The sequence below is a fragment of the Panulirus ornatus genome, chromosome 39 (assembly GCF_036320965.1).
Source record: "Panulirus ornatus isolate Po-2019 chromosome 39, ASM3632096v1, whole genome shotgun sequence".
Classification (NCBI taxonomy): Eukaryota; Metazoa; Arthropoda; class Malacostraca; order Decapoda; family Palinuridae; genus Panulirus; species Panulirus ornatus.
Window position 1 is genome coordinate 1400568 of NC_092262.1, and position 18775 is coordinate 1419342.

Genomic DNA, 18775 nt, shown 5'->3' on the forward strand with positions numbered 1-18775 from the left:
CCCCCCCATACACATGTACATACGTCCACACACGCAAATATACATACCTACACAGCTTTCCATGGTTTACCCCAGACGCTTCACATGCCTTGATTCAATCCACTGACAGCACGTCAACCCCTGTATACCACATCGCTCCAATTCACTCTATTCCTTGCCCTCCTTTCACCCTCCTGCATGTTCAGGCCCCGATCACACAAAATCTTTTTCACTCCATCTTTCCACCTCCAATTTGGTCTCCCTCTTCTCCTCGTTCCCTCCACCTCCGACACATATATCCTCTTGGTCAATCTTTCCACACTCATTCTCTCCATGTGCCCAAACCATTTCAAAACACCCTCTTCTGCTCTCTCAACCACGCTCTTTTTATTTCCACACATCTCTCTTACCCTTACGTTACTTACTCGATCAAACCACCTCACACCACATATTGTCCTCAAACATCTCATTTCCAGCACATCCATCCTCCTGCGCACATCTCTATCCATAGCCCACGCCTCGCAACCATACAACATTGTTGGAACCACTATTCCTTCAAACATACCCATTTTTGCTTTCCGAGATAATGTTCTCGACTTCCACACATTTTTCAAGGCTCCCAAAATTTTCGCCCCCTCCCCCACCCTATGATCCACTTCCGCTTCCATGGTTCCATCCGCTGACAGATCCACTCCCAGATATCTAAAACACTTCACTTCCTCCAGTTTTTCTCCATTCAAACTCACCTCCCAATTGACTTGACCCTCACCCCTACTGTACCTAATAACCTTGCTCTTATTCACATTTACTCTTAACTTTCTTCTTCCACACACTTTACCAAACTCAGTCACCAGCTTCTGCAGTTTCTCACATGAATCAGCCACCAGCGCTGTATCATCAGCGAACAACAACTGACTCACTTCCCAAGCTCTCTCATCCCCAACAGACTTCATACTTGCCCCTCTTTCCAGGACTCTTGCATTTACCTCCCTAACAACCCCATCCATAAACAAATTAAACAACCATGGAGACATCACACACCCCTGCCGCAAACCTACATTCACTGAGAACCAATCACTTTCCTCTCTTCCTACACGTACACATGCCTTACATCCTCGATAAAAACTTTTCACTGCTTCTAACAACTTGCCTCCCACACCATATATTCTTAATACCTTCCACAGAGCATCTCTATCAACTCTATCATATGCCTTCTCCAGATCCATAAATGCTACATACAAATCCATTTGCTTTTCTAAGTATTTCTCACATACATTCTTCAAAGCAAACACCTGATCCACACATCCTCTACCACTTCTGAAACCGCACTGCTCTTCCCCAATCTGATATATATATATATATATATATATATATATATATATATATATATATATATATATATATATATATATATATATATATATATATATATATACATTTTTTTTTTCCATGCTTACTTATTTTCTTACATATTTTAAAGTTTTAAAGCAAAGAAACGTGGTGCATCTAAAATTTTGAGCTGAAGTCTGTAGACTCTAGGACTGCTTGACATAAGTTTTACCGAGAAGAGATATGTTCAGAATGAGTTTTGTACAAAGTGGGAGTGTTTAAGACAAGGTCTTTGGAAAGAAAAAGTGTCTGGGATAAATTCTTTAGAAAGTAGAAATGTTTAAGAAAATGTCTCGAGAAAGTGAACGTTTGGTAGAAGGTTCTTAGAACTTAGAAGGTGTTTGGGGTGAGGTCAGTAAAAATAAAGGTGTTTCTTGTAAAGTCTTTAGAAAGTGGATTTTTTTTCTTCTTGGTAATTGGTGAAAAACGTAGAGGCGTGTGGAATAGGGTGTGTTGAATGAAGTATCATGGACAAGGATTTTAGAAAGTGGAATGTCTGGGACAAGTTCTTGGGAACGTAAAAGTGTCTGTGACAATATCTTTAGAAAGTAGTAGATTATGGGATATAGTATTCAGAAAGCAGAAGTATCCAGGACATGGTCCTTAGATAGAGAAAGTGTCTGGGACAATGTGTTTATAAGTGGAAGAGTGAGGTGTAATGCATTATTACCAATCAGGTTGACACACAAAGTTAAGTTATATGACTCTATGAGTATTCCTACAGCAACACACGTATCCCGTGACATATATTTGCTAAGATGGAGACAATATGCAATGTAATGAGTCATTTTGTAGTTGGTTTGAACTAATGGACACAAGGAAACAATTTAGGTAATTGTACAGAAGAAAGCAAAATTACAGGAAGGTTGATTCTAATTGTATAAATGATTCAAGTCAAGAGAGTAACAAGAGCATGTATTTTAGGTGTCAAAGGACGAGTATGCACATCTTAGAGTACAGTGGCTATTAGACAACAACAGCTTCACTGAGATTGAAGACAACTTCACCGCACCTCAACGAACATTGAGACTTGATGATAATACGACATATTCTGACCTTCAATTCAGGTAAGTTAACTTTCTCATTTCTCTGATTTAGTAAAGGTGAGAAATCCTTGAACAGGTCATAATACAAAACATAGATATCTATCATTAAGCCTGTCTCTCTCCCCAAGTATAAAGGATAAAAAAAGTAAAGAGTTCCAAACATAATCAAATACTTGTAGGTATCCAGCTGGGGACATAATTAGAAAGTAGTTTTGCCTGGAAATAGACGTGCTTACACATATTGTGACGCACTTTTAGCTAATATTTTTCCTATACATGTTTGTCTTAATGCCCGCGTGAGCGAGGTAACGTCAAGAACCGATGACAGAGCCTTAGAGGGAAACTTCCTCACTAGGCTCCTTGCTATGTTCCTTCTTTTGGAAAGTAATACAGAGCGGAAGGATTTCCAGCCACACGCTTCCGCTCTTCCTGGTTGCCTTCTACGACACGCAGGGAATACTTGGGCAGTTTACTTTCTCCCCACTCTACAGGGATGATGATTATTAATCATTATTAGTATACTTGTCACGATTATCCTGATTATTACTATCATTATTGTTATCATTATTGTCATTATTATTATTACTATTCTTTTCTTCTTCTTTCAAACTTTCAAACATTAGCAAGGTAATGTTAAGAACAGAGGACTGGGCCTCTGAGGGAATATCCTCACCTGGCCCCCTTCTCTGTTCCTTCTTTCGGAAAATTAAAAAAAAAACAAGAGGGGAGGATTTCCAGCCCCCCGCTCCCTCCCCTTTTAGTCGCCTTCTACGACACGCAGGGACTACGTGGGAAGTACTCTTTCTCCCCTATCCCCAGGGATATTATTATTATGTTTATTATTATTATTATTATTATTATTATTATTATTATTATTATTATTATTATTATTATTATTATTATCATTATCATTACTATTATCATTATTATCATTATTATCATTGCTATTATAATTATCATTACAATTATAATTATTGTTATTATCATCATCATTATCGTTAATATTATTATTTTATTATTATCAATTCTATTATTATCATTTGTGATATTATTATTATCAATATCATTATCATTATCATTATTATTATTATTGTCATTATTATTGTTACTGTGATTATTGTTATAATTTTCATTATTATTATTATTATTATTATTATTATTATTATTATAATTATTATTATTATCATTATTATTATTATTATTATTATTATTATTATTATTATTATTATTATTATTATCATTATTATTATTATTATTATCATTATTATTATCATTACTATTATTATCAATATGATTATCATTTCTATTATTATTATTATCATTATTGTTATTATTATTATTATTATTTTTATTATTATTATTAATATTATTATCATTATTGTTTTTATTACTATAACTGTTATCATTATTATCATTATTATTATTATTATTATTATTATTATTTTTTCTTTCTTTTAAACTATTCGCCATTTCCCGCGTTATTATTATTATTATCATTATTATTATTATTATTATTATTCCCCAGAACTTTTTAAAGGGGAAGTAAATGTTTATAGTTGTGTTACTGGAGTGATAGATTTCATGCATGGTGTTTTGACAAGATAATAGTGAAGTTGGAGAAAAATGTAGCTTAGACATTGAAGCTTATTGATTCAGTGGTGAAATTGATGAGAACTGCTATTGACGTTTGTGTGAATAAATTGTACATTTCCTTTTCCATAGCCAGAGGTTGAACCATTATGTGACGTTCATTTTTTCATTCATTTCAAGCTAAAAGTTTGTTTTCTAAATTGTTTCTTACATTTTTCATATGTATATGTGTGTGTGTGTGTGTGTGTGTGTGTGTGTGTGTGTGTGTGTGTGTGTGTGTGTGTGTGTGTGTGTGTGTGTGTGTGTGTGTATATATATATGTATATTATCCCTGGGGATAGGGGTGAAAGAATACTTCCCACGTATTCCTCGCGTGTCGTAGAAAGCGACTAGAGGGGACGGGAGCGGGGGGCCAGAAATCCTCCCCTCCTTGTATTAACTTTCTAAAATGGGAAACAGAAGAAGGAGTCACGCGGGGAGTGCTCATCCTCCTCGAAGGCTCAGAGTGGGGTGCCTAAATGTGTGTGGATGTAACCAATATGTGAAAAAAGGAGAGATAGGTAGTATGTTTGAGGAAAGGAACCTGGATGTTTTGGCTCTGAGTGAAACGAAGCTCAAGGGTAAAGGGGAAAAGTGGTTTGGAAATGTCTGGGGAGTGAAGTCAGGGGTTAGTGAGAGGACAAGAGCAAGGGAAGGAGTAGCAATACTCCTGAAACAGGAGTTGTGGGAGTATGTGATAGAATGTAAGAAAGTAAATTCTCGATTAATATGGGTAAAATTGAAAGTTGATGGAGAGAGGTGGGTGATTATTGGTGCATATGCACCTGGGCATGAGAAGAAAGATCATGAGAGGCAAGTGTTTTGGGAGCAGCTAAATGAGTGTGTTAGCGGTTTTGATGCACGAGACCGGGTTATAGTGATGGGTGATTTGAATGCAAAGGTGAGTAATGTGGCAGTTGAGGGAATAATTGGTATGCATGGGGTGTTCAGTGTTGTAAATGGAAATGGTGAAGAGCTTGTAGATTTATGTGCTGAAAAAGGACTGATGATTGGGAATACCTGGTTTAAAAAGCGAGATATACATAAGTATACTTATGTAAGTAGGAGAGATGGCCAGAGAGCGTTATTGGATTACGTGTTAATTGACAGGCGTGCGAAAGAGAGACTTTTGGATGTCAATGTGCTGAGAGGTGCAACTGGAGGGATGTCTGATCATTATCTTGTGGAGGCTAAGGTGAAGATTAGTATGGGTTTTCAGAAAAGAAGAGTGAATGTTGGGGTGAAGAAGGTGGTGAGAGTAAGTGAGCTTGGGAAGGAGACCTGTGTGAAGAAGTATCAGGAGAGACTGTGTACAGAATGGAAAAAGGTGAGAACAATGGAAGTAAGGGGAGTTGGGGAGGAATGGAATGTATTTAGGGAATCAGTGATGGATTGCGCAAAAGATGCTTGTGGCATGAGAAGAGTGGGAGGTGGGCTGTTTAGAAAGGATAGTGAGTGGTGGGATGAAGAAGTAAGAGTATTAGTGAAAGAGAAGAGAGAGGCATTTGGACGATTTTTGCAAGGAAAAAATGCAATTGAGTGGGAGAAGTATAAAAGAAAGAGACAGGAGGTCAAGAGAAAGGTGCAAGAGGTGAAAAAAAGGGCAAATGAGAGTTGGGGTGAGAGACTATCAGTAAATTTTAGGGAGAATAAAAAGATGTTCTGGAAGGAGGTAAATAGGGTGCGTAAGACAAGGGAGCAAATGGGAACTTCAGTGAAGGGCGTAAATGGGGAGGTGATAACAAGTAGTGGTGATGTGAGAAGGAGATGGAATGAGTATTTTGAAGGTTTGTTGAATGTGTCTGATGACAGAGTGGCAGATATAGGGTGTTTGGGTCGAGGTGGTGTGCAAAGTGAGAGGGTTAGGGAAAATGATTTGGTAAACAGAGAGGAGGTAGTAAAAGCTTTGCGGAAGATGAAAGCCGGCAAGGCAGCAGGTTTGGATGGTATTGCAGTGGAATTTATTAAAAAAGGGGGTGACTGTATTGTTGACTGGTTGGTAAGGTTATTTAATGTATGTATGACTCATGGTGAGGTGCCTGAGGATTGGCGGAATGCGTGCATAGTGCCATTGTACAAAGGCAAAGGGGATAAGAGTGAGTGCTCAAATTACAGAGGTATAAGTTTGTTGAGTATTCCTGGTAAATTATATGGGAGAGTATTGATTGAGAGGGTGAAGGCATGTACAGAGCATCAGATTGGGGAAGAGCAGTGTGGTTTCAGAAGTGGTAGAGGATGTGTGGATCAGGTGTTTGCTTTGAAGAATGTATGCGAGAAATACTTAGAAAAGCAAATGGATTTGTATGTAGCATTTATGGATCTGGAGAAGGCATATGATAGAGTTGATAGAGATGCTCTGTGGAAGGTATTAAGAATATATGGTGTGGGAGGCAAGTTGTTAGAAGCAGTGAAAAGTTTTTATCGAGGATGTAAGGCATGTGTACGTGTAGGAAGAGAGGAAAGTCATTGGTTCTCAGTGAATGTAGGTTTGCGGCAGGGGTGTGTGATGTCTCCATGGTTGTTTAATTTGTTTATGGATGGGGTTGTTAGGGAGGTAAATGCAAGAGTCTTGGAAAGAGGGGCAAGTATGAAGTCTGTTGGGGATGAGAGAGCTTGGGAAGTGAGTCAGTTGTTGTTCGCTGATGATACAGCGCTGGTGGCGGATTCATGTGAGAAACTGCAGAAGCTGGTGACGGAGTTTGGTAAAGTGTGTGGAAGAAGAAAGTTAAGAGTAAATGTGAATAAGAGCAAGGTTATTAGGTACAGTAGGGTTGAGGGTCAAGACAATTGGGAGGTGAGTTCGAATGGAGAAAAACTGGAGGAAGTGAAGTGTTTTAGATATCTGGGAGTGGATCTGTCAGCGGATGGAACCATGGAAGCGGAAGTGGATCATAGGGTGGGGGAGGGGGCGAAAATTTTGGGAGCCTTGAAAAATGTGTGGAAGTCGAGAACATTATCCCGGAAAGCAAAAAATGGGTATGTTTGAAGGAATAGTAGTTCCAACAATGTTGTATGGTTGCGAGGCGTGGGCTATGGATAGAGTTGTGCGCAGGAGGATGGATGTGCTGGAAATGAGATGTTTGAGGACAATGTGTGGTGTGAGGTGGTTTGATCGAGTGAGTAACGTAAGGGTAAGAGAGATGTGTGGAAATAAAAAGAGCGTGGTTGAGAGAGCAGAAGAGGGTGTTTTGAAATGGTTTGGGCACATGGAGAGAATGAGTGAGGAAAGATTGACCAAGAGGATATATGTGTCGGAGGTGGAGGGAACGAGGAGAAGAGGGAGACCAAATTGGAGGTGGAAAGATGGAGTGAAAAGGATTTTGTGTGATCGGGGCCTGAACATGCAGGAGGGTGAAAGGAGGGCAAGGAATAGAGTGAATTGGAGCGATGTGGTATACAGGGGTTGACGTGCTGTCAGTGGATTGAATCAAGGCATGTGAAGCGTCCGGGGTAAACCATGGAAAGCTGTGTAGGTATGTATATTTGCGTGTGTGGACGTGTGTATGTACATGTGTATGGGGGGGGTTGCGCCATTTCTTTCGTCTGTTTCCTTGCGCTACCTCGCAAACGCGGGAGACAGCGACAAAGTATAAAAAAAAAAAAATGATTATCATTTCTATTATTATTATTATCATTATTGTTATTATTATTATTATTATTTTTATTATTATTATTAATATTATTATCATTATTGTTTTTATTACTATAACTGTTATCATTATTATCATTATTATTATTATTATTATTATTATTCTTTTTTCTTTCTTTTAAACTATTCGCCATTTCCCGCGTTAGCGAGGTAGCGTTAAGAACAGAGGACTGGACCTTTTTTGGAATATCCTCACCTGGCCCCCTCTGTTCCTTCTTTTGGAAATTAAAAAAAAAAAAAAAACGAGAGGGGAGGATTTCCAGCCCCCCGCTCCCTCCCCTTTTAGTCGCCTTCTACGACACGCAGGGACTACGTGGGAAGTTCTCTTTCTCCCCTATCCCAGGGATATTATTATTATTATTATTATTATTATTATTATTATTATTATTATTATTATTATTATTATTATTATCATTATTATTATTATTATCATTAGTATCATTATTATAATTGCTATTATAATGATCATTACAATTATAATTATTGTTATTATCATCATCATTATCGTTAATATTATTATTTTATTATTATCAATTCTATTATTATCATTTGTGATATTATTATTATCAATATCATTATCATTATCATTATTATTATTATTGTCATTATTATTGTTACTGTGATTATTGTTATAATTTTCATTATTATTATTATTATTATTATTATTATTATTATTATAATTATTATTATTATCATTATTACTATTATTATTATTATTATTATTATTATTATTATTATTATTATTATTATTATTATTATTATCATTATTATTATTATTATTATCATTATTATTATCATTACTATTATTATCAATATGATTATCATTTCTATTATTATTATTATCATTATTGCTATTATTATTATTATTATTTTTATTATTATTATTAATATTATTATCATTATTGTTTTTATTACTATAACTGTTATCATTATTATCATTATTATTATTATTATTATTATTCTTTTTTCTTTCTTTTAAACTATTCGTCATTTCCCGCGTTAGCGAGGTAGCGTTAAGAACAGAGGACTGGACCTTTTTTGGAATATCCTCACCTGGCCCCCTCTGTTCCTTCTTTTGGAAATTAAAAAAAAAAAAAAACGAGAGGGGAGGATTTCCAGCCCCCCGCTCCCTCCCCTTTTAGTCGCCTTCTACGACACGCAGGGAATACGTAGGAAGTATTCTTAATCCCCTATCCCCAGGGATTATTATTATTATTATTATTATTATTATTATTATTATTATTATTATTATTGTTATTATTATTATTATTATCATTATTATTATTATTATTATTATTATTATTATTATAATTATTATGATTATTATTATTATTATTATTATTATTATTATTATTATTATTATTATTATTATTATTATTATTATAATTATTATTATTATTATTATTATTATTATTATTATTATTATTATTATTATTATTATTATTATTATTATTATTTTTGATATTGCTATTATCATTATTATCATCATATATTATCATTTGTCTATCACTACTCTTGTCATTAAAAATGTATATAAAAACGATATGTATGTTTGTATGTGTGTGTGCGTGTGTAATAAGAAGTACTAAGGTAATCTACTTTTATTGAATGTTTTGTTTCTTAAAAGGGTCACTGGCGCGCAGGTATTTCTGTACATGTCAACAATGTCCGAACATGACAACTGTCAACATTGTCCGAACCTGACAAGTGTCAACAGTGTCTTAAATGATATATGTCAACAATCTCAAAGCATGATACATGTCAACAGTGTCTGAACATAACAAATCTCAACAGTCTCTGAACATAACACATGTCTCGGGTCCTTTACCATAATATATGGCAACAATCTGTGAACATGACACAAGTCAACAATTCCCTAAAAATGATACATATGTACAGTCTTTTAACATGGTATACGACAACATTCTATGAACATGACACATATCAACAATCCCTGAACAGGACAGATGTTAAGAGTTTCTTTTCTTATCACTGTACGTGTCGACAATCTCTAAATATATTACTTGTCAGCAGCCCTTAGTAATGAACGTAACTGAAACAGTAGATATCTGATTAACCAAGATATGTCCTACAGACTTTTTGAGAGGGATGGAGACGACCAGCCTAATGTGCTACTGACGTTTGAGGAAACAGGTTTCATCGTCTCATCTGCTGAAGGGTATCTGGCCTAACCTGACCAGCTGACCACCATGGTCAACATACAGGACTTCCTGACTGACGTCGGGAACAATCTGTTGAATTTCTTATGGGGTCGGCTTGTAGGAGTTGCAGCCTGACATCCTGAGCAACTGAAGAGGTCAAACAAAATAATAAAATCCATAAAAAATGTCTCAGTTGTTTATTATCTTTGACCTGCGAGAAGAAAATACGATCATGAGTATCTAACATCTGGATTATCCAGGTATCCTACACACCTCTAGGACAAAGAATCCCCCCACACCTGGAGAATTCAGGGTTTCCATACACCTGGAGAATTCAGGCTTCCACATATCTGGATAATCCAATGCTCCCACACACACCTTAAAGAAACAGGTGTAGAATCTAGGGCCCCCACACACCTTGGAGATCCTGAACCCTCTCACATGCAGTATCAAGAATTCCAAACGCCTTCAGGATATACCATCTAACACACATGGATAATTTGGAATCCTAATGCACTTGGAGAAACCAGAGCTTCCACACACCTATATGATAAAGTAAACCCAAAGATCTGGATGATTAAAGAACACATAAGTAGTTGATATTGAACCCGTACACACCTGGAGGATCATGGGCTTCCAAACACCTGTAGGGTTGATGATCTCCACACCTGGAAGATGTAGGACCCACATAGACACATAATCTAAGACCCATTCAAGCCTGGAGATCCAGGATCCCACCACATCTCGGGGTTCTAGGGCCTCCATATACTAGAAGTGTCCATGCATCCCGCACACGTGAAGGCTCCAGAACCTCCCAAACATGGAGGATAAAGAACCCAACACATCTGGAGGATCAGGATCACATAAAGACATAAAAGGTCCAGGATACATGCCTCCTCGCGCCTGTAGGACCCAGAACCCCTACAACACCTTTTTGCTAGACGAAGATGCACTTGACACGTTGGTGAACATTGGCTATATGAAACATGTCCGAATAACATTGTATTTCAAATGATTATCAGATAATGTGAATAGAAACTTATCTACTCACTAAAATTTCTCCCTCATCTACATGATATATCAATTAATAATGCTAACGAATAAGTAGATTATGAAGTGTTGTCTTGGTAAGTCTAGATTAGATAATAAAAGCCGTCCAAGTCAACGATCTAAGCTTGTTCTCGGATGCCCGCTGCTTCATTTGTAAATTTTCATATATTCTAACAAGAGTTGGGAAAACTGCACTAAACATATGAAGAAACATGTAATCATCAAAAAAGATTGAAGACCAGAATCTACTCAAAACATAGAATGAATGAAACTCACTGCTTGTGAAACGTTACGAGGAGGAAAAAAACAAACAGCCACAATCACCTGAAGGAAACACATTCCAGTCATTATTATGGCTAATGCTCCATATCATTCCAAATTATCAAACAAAGTTCCAACAATCGGCTACACAAAGTACTAATTAATTCAGTGGTTAGAGGAAACTAAAACTGATGATTCTTCTGTTACAAAAGTTGAACTGCTCGAGATCTGCAACCATCATAAACAAAATCAAGTAGACAAGATAGATCAAATATTTGACGAATGGAAATACTGGAAAAAACATCAAGCAAAATATTAGAGAGACATAAAACGAATGGCCATCATCAACTAAAAGGGATAAGGGGAACAAATCTATTACGAAAACATGCTGGGATGAGAATCAGCTGGAAGTGTGTTCCCGCCAAGTGACAGTGGCTGTTCTTTTTACCACTCTGGAACGTTTCACGTAAAGAGTTTCATTGATTCCATGTTTTGAGTAGATTCTGCTCTTGTAAAAAAGTTGATAATTTCATTCTTCTTATTATGTTTACTGTAATTTGTCCTAATTTACTTTGAAATAGGCGAAAAGTTACAAATAAAGAAGCGTATATCAGAAAACAAGCTTATATCGTTGGGTGATTGAGGTTAGTTAATTTATACTTTCCAAAATATTACTTCATATACTCTTTATTCGTTAGCTTAATCAACTGACAAAACATACATCTGAGAGAGAACTATGAGTTAGTATATAAGTCTCGAGTAACAGTGTCCGGTAATAATTTGCAATACAACAATGTTATTCGAACATGTTGCATTTAGCCAATCATCACCATGTCAAGTGCATTTTCACCTAGATAAAACAAAAAAGAATGAATATAGAGAGTCCCAGTTTCCCATTGCCTGGAGGATCTAGGACCAGCAGACAAGAGATGATCCAGACACCGTGCACACCTAGAGATTCTAGGACCTTCGCCCCGCAAGGATGCAACATACCCACACCCCTGGAGAATACAGGAAACAGCACACTTGGGGGATCCAAGACCTCCACAAACGCGGATGATTCAGGAGAAATTGTGGCACCTACTGCTGCTATTCTATAGTAATAGTGTGTAGCAGACAATCACTGTCAAGGAAGATACTGCTGCCTGAGTTTCAATCAGGATAGTGGCGAGGGCGCAGTGAACCAGCACTCTATTTTTTTCCCCTCACCTCAACCACATATAAGTTGCCGACATTCAATCCTAATCCTATATCCTCTTTTTCTCATGCAACACACACATATGTATATACATACATGTCCACACATGCATATATACATTCTATATATCTCAACGTATACACACATATATATATATATATATATATATATATATATATATATATATATATATATATATATATATATATATATATATATATATATATATAAATAAATATGTAGTACAGCTCAAGTGCTGCAGAAGCTCCTTGATAGGGAGTCATAAGGTTATATGATGATATATGAGAATATATTTATATACCACACATACACACATTGTTACTGAATTCTCCTTGTATGTGTTTACAGTTCAAGCAGGAAGTCATCTTTGATAAGGCTGCATCATTGTCAGCAGAAGAAAAAAGTACATTCTCCTAAAGGACCGTATCACTTTTAATGAGACCATCTTGTATAGTATTGATTGCAGCCTTTATACAGAAGTAGCACCATGAAAGGGGTCCCGAGGTTGTGATAATTGATAATAATGATTATGATAATGATGTAAGAGTAATAATGACTACTATTATTTTTATTGCTATTATTATTATTATTATTTATCATTATTATTATTATTATTATTATTATTAATATTATTATTATTATCAGGCTCCAGAAGGTTTATGCTACAGCAGGAAAATTATTTATTCCTTTGGAGCAAAAAGGTGCTAAGCAAGATTATTCCTTTCCCTCCTTTGGCAATGATGCAGGCCCACCAAAGATGTCTCCTAGCATGTGGTGTAAGCACTGGCAAGTGGAATCCAATAATTCCTTAATGATTATATATATATATATATATATATATATATATATATATATATATATATATATATATATATATATATATATATAGGGAGCGGGGGGCTGGAAATCCTCCCCTCTCGTTTTTTTTTCATTTTCCAAAAGAAGGAACAGAGGGGGCCAGGTGAGGATATTCTAAAAAGGCCCAGTCCTCTGTTCTTAACGCTACCTCGCTAACGCGGGAAATGGCGAATAGTTTAAAAGAAAAAGAAAAAACATATGTATATATATATATATATATATATATATATATATATATATATATATATATATATATATATATATATATATATATATATATATATTTATAATGAATATAAATATATATATATATATATATATATATATATATATATATATATATATATATATATATATATATATAAATATATGGTACTGCAGTGGAATTTATTAAAAAAGGGGGTGACTGTATTGTTGACTGGTTGGTAAGGTTATTTAATGTATGTATGATTCATGGTGAGGTGCCTGAGGATTGGCGGAATGCGTGCATAGTGCCATTGTACAAAGGCAAAGGGGATAAGAGTGAGTGCTCAAATTACAGAGGTATAAGTTTGTTGATTATTCCTGGTAAATTATATGGGAGGGTATTGATTGAGAGGGTGAAGGCATGTACAGAGCATCAGATTGGGGAAGAGCAGTGTGGTTTCAGAAGTGGTAGAGGATGTGTGGATCAGGTGTTTGCTTTGAAGAATGTATGTGAGAAATACTTAAAAAAGCAAATGGATTTGTATGTAGCATTTATGGATCTGGAGAAGGCATATGATAGAGTTGATAGAGATGCTCTGTGGAAGGTATTAAGAATATATGGTGTGGGAGGAAAGTTGTTAGAAGCAGTGAAAAGTTTTTATCGAGGATGTAAGGCATGTGTACGTGTAGGAAGAGAGGAAAGTGATTGGTTCTCAGTGAATGTAGGTTTGCGGCAGGGGTGTGTGATGTCTCCATGGTTGTTTAATTTGTTTATGGATGGGGTTGTTAGGGAGGTAAATGCAAGAGTCCTGGAAAGAGGGGCAAGTATGAAGTCTGTTGGGGATGAGAGAGCTTGGGAAGTGAGTCAGTTGTTGTTCGCTGATGATACAGCGCTGGTGGCTGATTCATGTGAGAAACTGCAGAAGCTGGTGACTGAGTTTGGTAAAGTGTGTGGAAGAAGAAAGTTAAGAGTAAATGTGAATAAGAGCAAGGTTATTAGGTACAGTAGGGTTGAGGGTCAAGTCAATTGGGAGGTGAGTTTGAATGGAGAAAAACTGGAGGAAGTGAAGTGTTTTAGATATCTGGGAGTGGATCTGGCAGCGGATGGAACCATGGAAGCGGAAGTGGATCATAGGGTGGGGGAGGGGGCAAAAATTCTGGGGGCCTAGAAGAATGTGTGGAAGTCGAGAACATTATCTCGGAAAGCAAAAATGGGTATGTTTGAAGGAATAGTGGTTCCAACAATGTTGTATGGTTGCGAGGCGTGGGCTATGGATAGAGTTGTGCGCAGGAGGATGGATGTGCTGGAAATGAGATGTTTGAGGACAATGTGTGGTGTGAGGTGGTTTGATCGAGTGAGTAACGTAAGGGTAAGAGAGATGTGTGGAAATAAAAAGAGCGTGGTTGAGAGAGCAGAAGAGGGTGTTTTGAAGTGGTTTGGGCACATGGAGAGAATGAGTGAGGAAAGATTGACCAAGAGGATATATGTGTCGGAGGTGGAGGGAACGAGGAGAAGAGGGAGACCAAATTGGAGGTGGAAAGATGGAGTGAAAAAGATTTTGTGTGATCGGGGCCTGAACATGCAGGAGGGTGAAAGGAGGGCAAGGAATAGAGTGAATTGGAGCGATGTGGTATACCAGGGTTGACGTGCTGTCAGTGGATTGAATCAAGGCATGTGAAGCGTCTGGGGTAAACCATGGAAAGCTGTGTAGGTATGTATATTTGCGTGTGTGGACATATGTATATACATGTGTATGGGGGGGGGTTGGGCCATTTCTTTCGTCTGTTTCCTTGCGCTACCTTGCAAACGCGGGAGACAGCGACGAAGTATAATAAAATAAAAAATATAAATAATAAATATATATATAAATATATATATATATATATATATATATATATATATATATATATATATATATATATATATATATATATATATATATATATATATATATATATATATATATATATATATATATATATATATATATATATATATATATATATATATATATATATATAAATATATATATATATATATATATATATATATATATATATATATATATATATATATTCTATTTATTTTGCTTTGTCGCTGTCTCCCGCGTTTGCGAGGTAGCGCAAGGAAACAGACGAAAGGAATGGCCCAACCCACCCCCATACACATTTATATACACACACGTCCACACACGCAAATATACATACCTATACATCTCAATGTACACATATATATACACACACAGACACATACATATATACCCATGCACACAATTCACACTGTCTGCCTTTATTCATTCTCATCGCCACCTCGCCACACATGGAATACCATCCCCCTCCCCCCTCATGTGTGCGAGGTAGGGCTAGGAAAAGACTACAAAGGGCCCATTCGTTCACACTCAGTCTCTGGCTGTCATGCAATAATGCCCGAAACCACAGCTCCCTTTCCACATCCAGGCCCCACACAACTTTCCATGATTTACCCCAGACGCTTCACATGCCCTGATTCAATCCACTGACAGCAGGTAAACCCCGGTATACCACATCGATCCAATTCACTCTATTCCTTGACCGCCTTTCACCCTCCTGCATGTTCAGGCCCCGATCACTCAAAATCTTTTTCACTCCATCTTTCCACCTCCAATTTGGTCTCCCACTTCTCCTCGTTCCCTCCACCTCCGACATATATATCCTCTTGGTCAATCGTTCCTCATTCATTCTCTCACGTGTCCAAACCATTTCAAAACACCCTCTTCTGCTCTCTCAACCACGCTCTTTTTATTTCCACACATTTATCTTACCCTTACATTACTTACTCGATCAAACCACCTCACACCACATATTGTCCTCAAACATCTCATTTCCAGCACATCCACCCTCCTGCGCACAACTCTATCCATAGCCCACGCCTCGCAACCATACAACATTGTTGGAACCACTATTCTTTCAAACATACCCATTTTTGCTTTCCGAGATAATGTTCTCGACTTCCAAACATTCTTCAAGGCTCCCAGAATTTTCGCCCCCTCCCCCACCCTATGATTCACTTCCGCTTCCATGGTTCCATCCGCTGCCAGATCCACTCCCAGATATCTAAAACACTTTACTTCCTCCAGTTTTTCTCCATTCAAACTTACCTCCCAATTGACTTGACCCTCAACCCTACTGTACCTAATAACCTTGCTCTTATTCACATTTACTCTTAACTTTCTTCTTTCACACACTTTACCAAACTCAGTCACCAGCTTCTGCAGTTTCTCACAGGAATCAGCCACCAGCGCTGTATCATCAGCGAACAACAACTGACTCACTTCCCAAGCTCTCATCCACAACAGACTTCATACTTGCCCCCCTTTCCAAAACTCTTGCATTCACCTCCCTAAAAACCCCATCCATAAACAAATTAAACAACCATGGAGACATCACACACCCCTGCCGCAAACCTACATTCACTGAGAACCAATCACTTTCTTCTCTTCCTACACGTACACATGCCTTACATCCTCGATAAGAACTTTCACTGCTTCTAACAACTTGCCTCACACACCGTATATTCTTAATACCTTCCACAGAGCATCTCTATCAACTCTATCATATGCCTTCTCCAGATCCATAAATGCTACATACACATCCATTCGCTTTTCTAAGTATTTCTCACATACATTCTTCAAAGCAAACTCCTGATCCACACATCCTCTACCAATTCTGAAACCACACTGCTCTTCCCCAATCTGATGCTCTGTACATACCTTCACCCTCTCAATCAATATCCTCCCATATAATTTACCAGGAATACTCAACAAACTTATACCTCGGTAATATGAGCACTCACTCTTATCCCCTTTGCCTTTGTACAATGGCACTATGCAAACATTCAGCCAATCCTCAGGCATCTCACCATGAATCATACATACATTAAATAACCTTACCAGCAAGTCAACAATACAGTCAACCCCTTTTTTGATAAATTCCACTGCAATACAATCCAAACCTGCTGCCTTGCAGGCTTTCATCTTCCGCAAAGCTTTTACTACCTCTTCTCTGAGTACCAAATCATTTTCCCTAACCCTCTCACGTTGCACACCACCTCGACCAAAACACCTTATATCTGCCACTCTATCATCAAACACATTCAAGAAACCTTCAAAATACTCCCTCCATCTCCTTCTCACATCACCACTATTTGTTATCACCTACCCATTTGCCCCCATCACTGAAGTTCCCATTTGCTCCCTTGTCTTACGCACTTTATTTACCTCCTTCCAAAACATCGTTTTATTTTCCCTAAAATTTAAGGATACTCTCACCCCAACTCTCATTTGCCCTCTTTTTCACCTCTTGCTCCTTTCACCTGACCTCTTGCCTCTTTCTTTTATACATATCCAACTCATTTGCATTTTTCCCTGCAAAAGTCGTCCAAATGCCTCTCTTTTCTCCTTCACTAATAAACTTACTTCTTCATCCCACCACTCACTACCCTATCTAATCATCCCACCTCCCACGCTTCTCATGCCACAAGCATCTTTTGCGCAAGCCATCACTGCTTTCTTAAATACATTCCATTCCTCCCCCACTCCCCTTACCTCCTTTGTTCTCACCTTTTTCCATTCTCTGCTCAGTCTCTCCTGTTACTTCATCACATAAGTCTCTTTTCCAAGCTCACTTACCCTCACCACTCTCTTCACCCCAACATTCTCTCTTCTTCTCTGAAAACCCCTAGAAATCTTCACTTTCGCCTCCACAAGATAATGATCAGACATCCCTCCAGTTGCACCTCTCAGCATATTAACATCCAAAAGTCAATCTTTCGCGCTCCTATCAATTAACACGTAATCCAACGCTCTCTGGCCATCTATCCTACTTACATACGTATAATTATGTATATCTCGCTTTTTAAACCAGGTATTCCTAATCACCAGTCCTTTTTCAGCACATAAATCTACAAGATCTTCACCATTTCCATTTACAACACTGAACACCAATGTATACCAATTATTCCCTCAACTGCCACATTACTCACATTTCCATTCAAATCACCCATCACTATAACCCGGTCTCGTGCATCAAAACCACTAACACACTCATTCAGCTGCTCCCAATACACTTGCCTCTCATGATCTTTCTTCTCATGCCCTGGTACATATGCACCAATAATCACCCATCTCTCTCCATCAACATTCAGTTTTACCCATATTAATCTAGAATTTACTTTCTTACACTCTATCACATACTCCCACAACTCCTGTTTCAGGAGTAGTGCTACTCCTTCCCTTGCTTTTGTCCTCTCACTAACCCCTGACTTTATTCCCAAGACATTCCCAAACCACTCTTCCTCTTTACCCTTGAG

General features: G+C 37.3%; 2 long non-coding RNA genes across 2 annotated transcripts in view; one reads left to right on the top strand and one right to left on the bottom strand.

The window, feature by feature from the left end:
• LOC139761237 (uncharacterized) overlaps positions 1 to 18775 on the bottom strand; it is a 581791-nt gene that overhangs the window by 174482 nt on the left and 388534 nt on the right. The gene's annotated exons all lie outside the window — the stretch shown is intronic.
• On the top strand, positions 1730 to 10041 carry LOC139761231 (uncharacterized). The gene is made up of 2 exons (XR_011715481.1): positions 1730 to 2435; positions 9788 to 10041. It is a non-coding gene; the product is annotated as an uncharacterized lncRNA (long non-coding RNA).